Below are 10,847 nucleotides of genomic sequence, written 5' to 3'. Positions count from 1 at the left end.
CACTCCCCGCTATGCCGCGCTCTCACTCCCAGTACTCTCCTGTGCCTTCTCTCCTTCAGTCGGCTTGTGCGTTGAGCCCTCTGGTGACATTTGTGGGATCCCAGGAGGATCAACGACGCAGCCAAAGAAAGTTGTTTCAATGATCTAGTCGCTGTTCGTGCAGCTGGCTCTGCTTGGATGAGAAAGCCCCTTGCGACGAACGTAAGAACGACAAGGCGAGCAGAAGGAAGAGCGACCGCCCTAATAGGAAAATTTTCTTTTCCTTGTCACGCTACCCCTATCAGTTTCAGATAGGGGTTTCTACCCCTATCAGTTTGAAGAAAATTTTGCGCATGAAGTTTCTCCTTGTTGGTCAAATGTTTAGGGGAATCCCCCAAGGTGGAGTAAATTTGTAATAAGGGAGTAATTACTCATTGGCATCCACCCAAGCGCAGCCATACGGCTACAAAGGAAAGCTATAAAGCTTTCTCAGAAACTTCGTAGTTAAAGAAAAATTCGTCCTGGTCCGGGGTTCGAACCCGGGACCACCGCTTCATCGGAGCAGTCGCTCTACCAACTGAGCTAACCGGGACGGCAAGCTTATGGTAGGGCGAGAGCGAACTGATCAATAACTCGAAGTGGGAACAGTGTTGGTCAAATGTTTAGGGGAAGCCCCCAAGGTGTAGTAAATTTGTAATAAGGGAGTAATTACTCATTGACATCCACCCAAGCGCAGCCATACAGCTACAAAGGAAAGCTACACAGCTTTCTCAGAAACTTCGTAGTTAAAGAAACTTCGTAGAAGAAGAAAGTTCGCTCTCGCCCTACCATAAGCTTGCCGTCCCGGTTAGCTCAGTTGGTAGAGCGACTGCTTCGGTGAAGCGGTGGTCCCGGGTTCGAACCCCGGACCAGGACGAATTTTTCTTTAACTACGAAGTTTCTGAGAAAGCTGTATAGCTTTCCTTTGTAGCCGTATGGCTGCGCTTGGGTGTATGCCAATGAGTAATTACTCCCTTATTACAACTTTCTCCTTGGTGCTATAATCGCTTGTGACAATATAAAACTGCACCGGTAGTCCTCTGGACACAAATATTATTATTCACGTAAGCCATAGAGTTTATGCTGTCAGAAGGCGTACTGCTAACGTGCATTGAAGGTGCACAGGACACATTAAGTTTTGGATGGAGTAGTTTCACGTATAAATGTTGAGCAAGGCGCAACAATAACCATGGCTTTCTCGGGGAGTCTTTTTTAGAGCGCAGATCTTAGGCGCCCGTTTCTGCGTTTCGCGGCGTCGCCGTCGCCATTGCCGTCACCGTTGTCAGTAGTAACCAGCAGTGGACACACTTTAAGGTGCGAAAGCAATGGAGCGGGAACTTGGAAAGGAGAAAATAAAAGCGCAACCTCCTCCCCTCCTTAGCAAGCAGCGCGCAGTGGGGGGCGCAGCTGTGCATAGCAACCGTGACGTCACACAGTAGCGCTGGAACGAGACCGCGCGCGTTGGCGGTGCAGCTACACCGCCGCTGCTTCGCCAGACATCTCGTTGCAGTCGAGTGAATGAGTCGCATGACTCCGAAGCGGCCCAGTGATTCCGCGCCAAGCGGTTCGGCAAAGCGGCAGTGGGTGGATCACCAGGCTTTTGCCAAGCACACCTTAGAATTTCCAAAGTGTCTTCAGTATGTTTTGAGGAAAGGAGATACGCAGTACTTGCATCTCACAGCTGCGAAACCACTAGAGCGGGAGTCGGAAAGTAGAACGTAAAATTTGTAAATTGGTTGTTGAGGCAAGGAAATGCACAGTATCTGCCTCACACATCTCGGTGGACACCTGAACCAGAGGGAAGGCGCATAACTGCCATCCTAGAACAGTGGACACCTCATTCGAACTTAAGGTACGTGGTAGTAGTGGTAGTGACAGATGGGCATTGCGAGAGAGAGAGAAAGGAATTTTAATGAGGGAAAGATGGGCATTGCATGCTTTCGCATTGGCAACGTTGTGGTGGTGGTGGTGGAACTTTATTTCCAGCGGATATAGAGGAGCGACCCGAAGTCGCCCCCCGCTTAAACGGCGGCCGCTATCCCTTGGGCAGCGGCGGCGTCTTCAGCCAGCTGGAGGAGCTTGATCTGTGTCCCCGGGTCGGGGCTGAGCAATAGAGCCTCCCAATGATCAGAGTCGGTAATGAAGCGACTCGCGGGTAGGGACTGCGGGCAGTTCCAGATCATATGATTTAGATCGGCTTTGGCATCACAATTTTTGCATGTGTCTGAGTACAGTCCATCCGAATAGAAGCTACACAATTGGGGATTTGGATAGGTTTTAGTTTGAAGTTTACGCCAGGCTTTCGCCTGTTGCTTGGAAAGAGTTTTATCTGCTGGGGGAAATCTGAGTCTTGCAAGCCTGTAGTGCTGCAGGATTTCTCTGTAAGAAAACAACCTGAAAACGTTGTGCCAGAAAGGCTGCCAAGGTGGCAGGGTGGGTGGGGACTTTAATGTAGATATATCAACAAGCGGGAATTTCTTACCACTTATACGGGAAAACAACTTGTTCCTCATGCTCGTAACGGCTCCCACAGCTGTGACAACCTCGCGAAATACTTGCGCTGTCCAAGTCCTTAAGAACCAGGCTTTGGTGCAGCAAGTCGAGCATACATCCATCTATTTCTCCGACCACAAATCTTCCTTCATAACAATCAAGAACTGTTAGTGAAGTGTTTCTTGAAGAAAGAATATGTGTGAAAAATAACAACTTGTCTGTAATTATACATACATCTCTTGCTCGAATTCTTTGCCTCAATCGATCGAAAAGCTGAATCAACTGATAAGCAGCGCTCAAATTTCGCATTAGGAAGTAACGTGATAGCCGGCAATTTGTTTTCTCTCTGTTCTTGTTAGTTTGTCATTTCAAAGTCATGCACACTTGCCTCTACGTTTTAGTTCACATCGCAGTTAATCTAGGTGTTGATACGGTAATTTTGAAGCGTAAAGATTCACTAGGCTTGTCAAAACAGTGCTTCGCGTGAGCCGGAGGCCAGATTTGGCACTTCTGCGCATGCGCGAAACTGAGCTACGTCACGAGCAGCGCAGGTGGCCGCGGACTCCGTAATAAGAAAGGAATAAAAATAAGCTCAGAAACGAGAATAAAAAATAAATGAAATAAATAAATATCAGAAATAAAAAATACTATTAGGGCACCTGGAAACTCTCATATCTCGGTGGACACCCGAACCGCGACGTAAGGCAAAGAAAATGAAAAGTAAATTCTTTTTAAGAAAAGGAAACGACGCCTCTCTCTCTGATATCTCGGTGGATACCCGAACCTCGCCATATGCGCCTTAAGGAAAGTGAAATTGAATGAAAATTGTTTTAAGTAAAGGAAATGCCTGTCTCTCATACCTTGATGTACACCCGAAAGGAATGGACACCACAGTACTTACCTCTAAAGCAACCTTCTAAGACAGCACCGTATTCACTACACGCGCGTCTCCTCCTGCGCCTCCGTACAGGCAGTGTGTGGACGGCCGAACGCCACCACCGTTATCGTGGTGCTCCCAGCGCATTGTGCGCGAACTGCGACAGACATGAAGTCAAACCAAGCGTAACTGAACATTATCGCTTGTATATCCAAGCTTAACCACAGCTAAGCCACTGCCAATTTTTTTGTCAAGTATGCAGTCTGTGATGGATGCTCGTGCAAGACACATTATGCAGTATGGTGGCAGGTTGAAAAGAAAAGCGATAAGAGGACAAACAGTTGAGGTCGATCTTAACAGATATGCTGGATGTTTGGCGGAGTGAATTGTCTCCATCGACTACTCATATAATGCGCATCGTGCAGTACGCCGTCAGGCTGAAAGTTGCATCGACTTCAGTTTGCGCCTCATGTGCACTGATCAGTGGTGACCTCTACGCGCTGATCACTTGTCATGTGAATACTGTTCAGTAGATTTGCAATGATATGTGTTCCTCCAGAGTCTAAAAGTTGCTTCCAGGCCAGTGTTTCTTTAATGCGTGTTCGCTTACCGTATAAATATACACTTGCTCTTGTACACTGATGAACTCCTGAAGGCTATACAAAATTTCTTGCGTTGAAGGGAAACAGAGAGGAATAATTTATTTCCTTCTCTAAGAGGAAAATTAATTGTCCAGGGCTATAAGAATTAACAGTATTTAGAAAAGGCATTCGAAGAGACAGTTACTACCTTACTTAAAACTTTTCTGCTCCCAATATAGAAACAAAAATATTTCCCCATTTGCTATATTCACTGTTGGATTTTATCTCTCTGTTCGTGTGTTTGAATAAGCACATGCGCCACATCCAAGTAACGCAAGTGTATAACCCACCGATGAATTGCCATTCATCTCTTTTCATTGTTTACCGCAGTTATTTGGGTAAGAGCCGGAATATTTTTCCGAATTTTGTGAGGGAAGCAGAACAGCATGATACGACTTCTGCCAGAATAATGCAAGAACTTAGAAAAGCTATTGTTTTTTTTCCAGAAGTCTGCCATAAGACGTTGAGAAAGGGGAGTGGAATGCCGGATATAGAAAGTTAAACAAGGGATGGAGGCCAGTTTAGGCGAGGTAGTCGCATAGACTGCTGGTGAACTGACTGTTCATAATCCACTTCGAATAGCCTCCTTCGGGGTTCCACAGCATGTCCACCTCCCTGAGAAGCCGTTTTCTAACAGGGGCCGTCGCTGCGCAAGTCCACAACAGGTGTCGAACATCACAAATGTCTGATGCAGTGCCGCAGTGAGGGCACCTGTCAGTTGCCGGCAGATTGTTATCACGCCACCGATGACGGACAGGTGGGGTCAGAGCCGCCCCTGCCCGAATCTTGCGCACGGATACTTCCTCCTGCCGAGTAAGGCTACGGGGAGAGGGCATGTGAACAGAGGCATGGTATTTCGGGGAAGAGCGCAAAATGGCGGGTCGTTGTGTCAAGGTGAGTCGTAGCATCTGCTTGGATGTTATTTGGATCGTGAGCATGGCCGCGAATCCAGTGTATGCGCACAGTACATGAGTACTTTACGCAGAGCAGATGAATTGATTGTGTGATCTAGAATGTGCGTCAAACACCCTTAAGCTGTTTAACGGCAGCAAGGGAGTCGGTGTAAAGATGAACTGTATTCAACGTGGAAACTAGCGGAAGGGAAGCAAAGGCACTGTAAACGGCTTGAAGTTCTAAAGCCAGCGGGGTGCATGTATCTGTGGTGTACGTCGCACAAGAGTTGAGATGCGGATGGAAGGGACTGTATACAGCAGTAACTCCCCGCTCTAAAGATTTATAAGCTATAAAGGCTTTGATCCATCTATTCCCAACCGGTTTAAATCTCGTTCTAGTCCGATAACCTCACGTCACCAGCACACTCGCAGAGATGGCTATCTTATGTGCCCTCCATAGCGCTACAAACATCGGCGATGTTAAAGCTCTTTGACTCGTGATTCGGGGGCCGAGAAGCAGCGACATTAGTGATTATAGATGGCGTCAACGTAACTAGCGCCATCCAGTAGCGCAATGAGAATCTCGGTCGTGGTGGTTTCGGTTTTCCTTTTTTCTCACAATTTCTGCACCTATATTGTGGGGAGGGGGCCTTTCATAGACCCGGTTTTGCAGAAATAAATTCAGTAGCACAGATCTCTCTTACACCAGCCATTATAAAATTGATAGATATAAAAATGAAAGGTGACTGATTCCTCAAATATTTCTACGCAACTGCAACTCGAGATTAGAATAACCCTCCCTTTAATACTGGAGTGCTGCACACAGGTTACAAAGGAGGGCAAGAGACAGCGGCCAGCTTATCCAAAGTCGTTAGGCAAGCACAGGTCAAGCAGCATTTCGTTTCGAAAACAGAAGATGAGCGCACCTTTTGGAGCCTTGCCCGCCAAGTCATAAAGAGGAAAAATAGTATTCATGCGTCGTTAACCACGCCGGTGGGACCGCAAAATTTAGGGCCGTGTGCACAAATCGATTTCTAATTAGTGCGAGCATGCGCGTACGCAAACAAAGGAACATCCACACACACAGACAATATTCCTCCGCCTTGATCATTTGAATTGTTCCCAAGGAGCTCCTCGCACTTCCCTCTCCTGTGTTGCCGTCTATCGGGATTACGACTCTGAACCCGCAGCGTGGGTTCTCGAAATCCTTGTTCTGCATGAAGCACTTCCACATAGCCTCGGCAAGTGCGTGTTAGCGTAAGGGCTGTTAACGAGCCTGGGGTCGTTGAAATATTTTGGGAAGTCATTTTCTTCGGCCACAAATCAAAACTTGAAGAGAAAATGAACAGACGCGACATTACACACACTGCACATGACGAAGCCTTTCTGCTAGTGACAGAAAATAGTTCTAAGCTTGATGACAAATTTTCGCACACTGAGCTGAAGGCGCCTCGGATAAGGCTAAACGCTATTGCAAAAGGGGCTAACACCACCTACAACATCAAGCATAGTTAAGCTTTCAAGTCAACGACACTAATGGGAAACATTTCTGAGCTAGCCTAATGTTTTTAATATCAAGTATACTAGCGATACGTAAGCAAACGTAAACTACGAGCGACCAGGAACTATGAGTGTCCAGAAGGTTTGCTGCACCACATACGAAGAAGGCTTAAACTAACTGGAGACTGTGAGGAATAAGGGCAGCATATTGCTGCGTGGCGGACAGCCGAAGAATAAGACGCTATGGACGATGAAGAAGAGATGATTTATAGGCCGCTGGCTTAGCGCGAGCGCGTCGTTCCGCGCCACTGTCCGCGCCACTGTTCATTTATTTATTCATTTATTTATTCATTTAATTATTTATTTATTTATTTATTTCAGGTTCCTTCATGGCCCTTGGAGGGCATTAGAGAGGGCAGTGAGCGGTTACAAATACGTGCAGAATATATACACAACGGGTTATTTAAAACAATAGCTAACGCGCGTATTTAGCAGCATCATTACACAAGGTTTCGAAGTGAAGGGAATACAAGTAAACAATATTGCAAAAAAGTATGAAGCGCGAAAAAACTTTAGGTTTGAGAAACAAAAGTATACAAAGTAGTGTTAAGGCATAAGGTCATTTAGAAATACTCATAACACAAGCTATAATACAAAGCAATGACAACAAAGTTAGCAACAGTAAGCGGCAAAAATAACGAAAATGCGTGTTTCAAATTGGCGAAATCGCTGTATACAGGATAGCAACGTGAAAATAAATAAAATGACCATTTTATCTAATCTACTACAAAATTATCCCGCAACCGATTTTTTTAATTCTTCAATGTTGTTAGTAGTAAGTAAGGCTGCAGGTAGGTGGTTCCACTCCGATGACGTCCTGGGAGTGAAAGATGCCAAGCAAGCATTAGTGCGGCAAAGTGGGATGCCGACCTTGTACGGATGATCAACGCGTGATGAAAGGTATGTAGGTGGAATCAACAGTGCTCTTTTTAGCTATTCGTTCGTGTAAAAAATTTTTGAAGAAAAGGCTCAGTCGTGAAATTTGTCTGCGCGTCTCAAGGGGTGGTAATGGCAATGCATTTTTCATGAGTGTCACGCTATGTGAACGATTATAGTCCGAAAAAATAAAACGGGCTGCTCGATTTTGTACAGCTTCAAGAGCAGTTATAAAGAAAAGCCATTTTTCATAAAAGTGACAACTACAATCCTTTCATTCCTTCATTTTTTGCTCTATAGATCCCTGGGTATACCTCCCATCTAAGGGCTGATTCCTCAACATCTCTATCTCGTGACTCTAATGGCAATGTACGCTGACTATGTACTGTCTATCTACCATTGGGTAAAGAAAAACGTGTAAGCACTGCTGTAAGAAGTAACTTCGAAGGCGCCCTCAGTACATGATCAGCGACCCTAATAAAATGTTCTTTGAAGAAGGCGCGCTGTTCAGAGTACTTTACGAGGCCTCTTAAAGGAGCCAGAGGAATGGCGTCATCTCAACCACGATGTCGAAGCTCAATCTCTCTTTAGCTATTGTCAGAGAGCTATAAAATGGCCTGTGTGCCCGACAAAAGCCATTCAAAAGTTCTGTGGCATGTCATAAAGCCTCTCGAAGGGGTTACACTGCGCCACCTTACTACTTATCAAGCGCCATCAAAAAGGATTCAACAAGTGAGTTCACTGTATAGGTTGCTTCCACTCGAAGTCAAGAAATATGCTGCAAGTGCTTCAGAGCGCACACATGCTTGTGGCTTCGCGTGCTTATGGCAAGAGAAGCAGAGAAGTTTTCCTGCTTTGTAGAGTTAAGCAAGTGATTGGTTTGGTTTGGTTTATGGGGTTTAACGTCCCAAAGCGACTAAGGCTATGAGAGACGCCGTAGTGGAGGGCTCCGGAAATTTCGACCACCTGGGGTTCTTTAACGTGCACTGACATCGCACAGTACACGGGCCTCTAGAATTTCTCCTCCAAAGAAATTCCAGCCGCCGCGGCCGGGATCGAACCCGCGTCTTTCGGGTCAGCAGCCGAGCACCATAACCGCTGAGCCACCGCGGTGGCAGTTAAGCAAGTGAAAAAATAAATAGGGTGTGCACTGTTTTTTTTTTTCAAAGAGATCCTTGGAAGCGTTTGCATTGCTAAGTTGCGTTAGTAGTCAGATCTGCGCAAATTCGTGACCACCATAGCGTTTAATATTACAGAAACTAAAATAAATCAAAGGTAATGCAATGGGATTGCGCAATTCTCTGCAGTCAGCACTGTACCATAAAATGAAAGCTCTACGTGAAGTCATTTCTGCAATAAACAATAAAACATGACTAATGAGGGTTCTCACACAGCTTCCACCCTCTCCGTTCGATGGCGTTCTACGTCACACCTGCGGTAACTCAGGACGTCCTACATCCACCGCTTATGATCGTGGGTGGCGCTGATGAACACTCTCAAGGTTAGGTTACTTGTAAACATAAATACCCCCGAAAGCAGAAGGTTTGACAGCCGTCGCCGTAGCTCAGAGGTAGAGCACCGGACGCGTAATTCGGAGGTCGTGGGTTCGGATCCCACCGGCTGCATGTGGTTGTTTTTTCTTCTGCTTTTCTATCAATTAGCTTTAAGCGATATAATATTCAGTAATATTCTAAATGGATCAGCCCCACAAAATAAATAAATAAATAAAAAAATCCCCTGTGCCCCTTGGTTTCTGTGGCTGTTGGCTTCTGTCATATTTATAACGAGCCCCTCATTCTCCTTCCCTTGTTTGCTTAAATGCTTAGCGAGGGCCTCGATTCTGGCAGCCTTGACGCCATAGGAAGCATAAGAGGGTTCTCACACAGCTTCCACCCTCAACGTTCGATGACGTTCTACGTCACACCTGCGGTAACTCAGGACGTCCTACGTCCGCCGCTTATGAACGTGGGTGGCGCTGATGAACATTCTCAAGGTTAGGTTACTTGTAAACATAAATACCCCCGAAAGCAGAAGATTTGACAGCCGTCGCCGTAGCTCAGAGGTAGAGCACCGGACGCGTAATTCGGAGGTCGTGGGTTCGGATCCGACCGGCGGCATGTGGTTGTTTTTTCTTCTGCTTTTCTAATCAATTAGCTTTAAGCGATATAATATTCAGTAATATTCTAAATGGATCAGCCCCACAAAATAAATAATTAAATAAAAAAAATCACCTGTACCCCTTGGTTTCTGTGGCTGTTGGCTTTTGTCATGACTAATTTCAATAGGTTCAAAACTATTTGCGTGATTAATAGCACAGGGCTAAAGTGGCTCAACAAACCAGTAGCCTTACGCATTCACATGTGGTCTGCCTCACGTCTAGCACAATTTGCTGGCCACACAGCAATAATATGCAATCATATACAATCAAACATACTCATTTCCGAAGTATGGCTGTAAATATGGCTCTCAATACTCTAATATTTTACGCTCAACTCGGCTGTTACTCTGATTTATTATTTAAAGCTCGTTCGTTCAGCATGTGACGACTGTGAGATCTGCGATGAAAGGCATGGTTGCTTGCTAAGTTTTTTTCTCCTCGTTTTGCGAGTTGCTCCACAAGCAGGAAACAAAGGTACTATATATTTTCCTTTCTGTAATCTACGAAAGCTACGAACCTACTGCTAACATGATAAGCTGGATAGCTAGCGCCAGTTTACTTTTGTAGCAACTTCTGTTAATTGTTTATTCATGGAAACTCAGAACAAATTTGTTCACAAAAAAATACTTTTTGTATACGGCTTAGACCATGAAATGTCCAGTACACAAACTTAATTTTATTTTGCGCTTTGTAAAACGTGGCCAGGTTTACAATTTCGCTCTAAGAAATAACAATGCTCTTTAGAGAAAGAAATGAGAAAGCGAATCACATAACGCCATCTTTATTTCACAGATTACGGAAGTAATAGGGTGGTACTATAGGAACGATGTCATTCGTGAATGTTAGCTTTTTGTTTTGTTCTTCTTCAAAAAAAAGCACCGTTACCTCTTGCTACCACCCTGCTAAGTAATTGCCTAGAAGACTGTTTTGGTCTGAAAGTTAAGCTTCAAACTTTAATGCAGCTTTAAAGACATCGGAGACAACTTCATTCAGTTCTGATCAATACGTCTAAAACAATTATGTCCCGCATAACAACAGCACGAAGCTGCACTAGACAAAACTATACACCGTGCTTCCAGGACTAGCCGAGAAGCCCGGCGGATGGACGATATCGTGCGTGGTAAGTACTACGCATATTTTTCTTTCTGCATTCCCTTTGCCGGCTTTCTAAAGAAACTCTTATTTGGCAAACTCATCCGGACATTTACCACTGCGTTGTTCTAATAACTTTATCTTCCTCTTGCTCTTTATACCCAATACTACCTGCACACGCAGTTGCGTACTTAAGGAATGGTGTTCAGAGACCAGTGACATCTTACAATGCCATCGAT

General features: G+C 45.2%; 1 non-coding gene across 1 annotated transcript; it reads right to left on the bottom strand.

The window, feature by feature from the left end:
• Positions 1-497: 497 nt before the first annotated feature.
• On the bottom strand, positions 498-571 carry TRNAI-GAU (transfer RNA isoleucine (anticodon GAU)). Its single transcript has one exon. It is a non-coding gene; the product is annotated as a tRNA-Ile (tRNA).
• Positions 572-10,847: the final 10,276 nt, after the last annotated feature.

Source organism: Amblyomma mixtum, chromosome 1 (assembly GCF_055824585.1).
Source record: "Amblyomma mixtum isolate Tamu chromosome 1, ASM5582458v1, whole genome shotgun sequence".
In the NCBI taxonomy this organism is placed as follows: domain Eukaryota; kingdom Metazoa; phylum Arthropoda; class Arachnida; order Ixodida; family Ixodidae; genus Amblyomma; species Amblyomma mixtum.
This window is presented reverse-complemented; position numbering and strand designations above follow the sequence as displayed.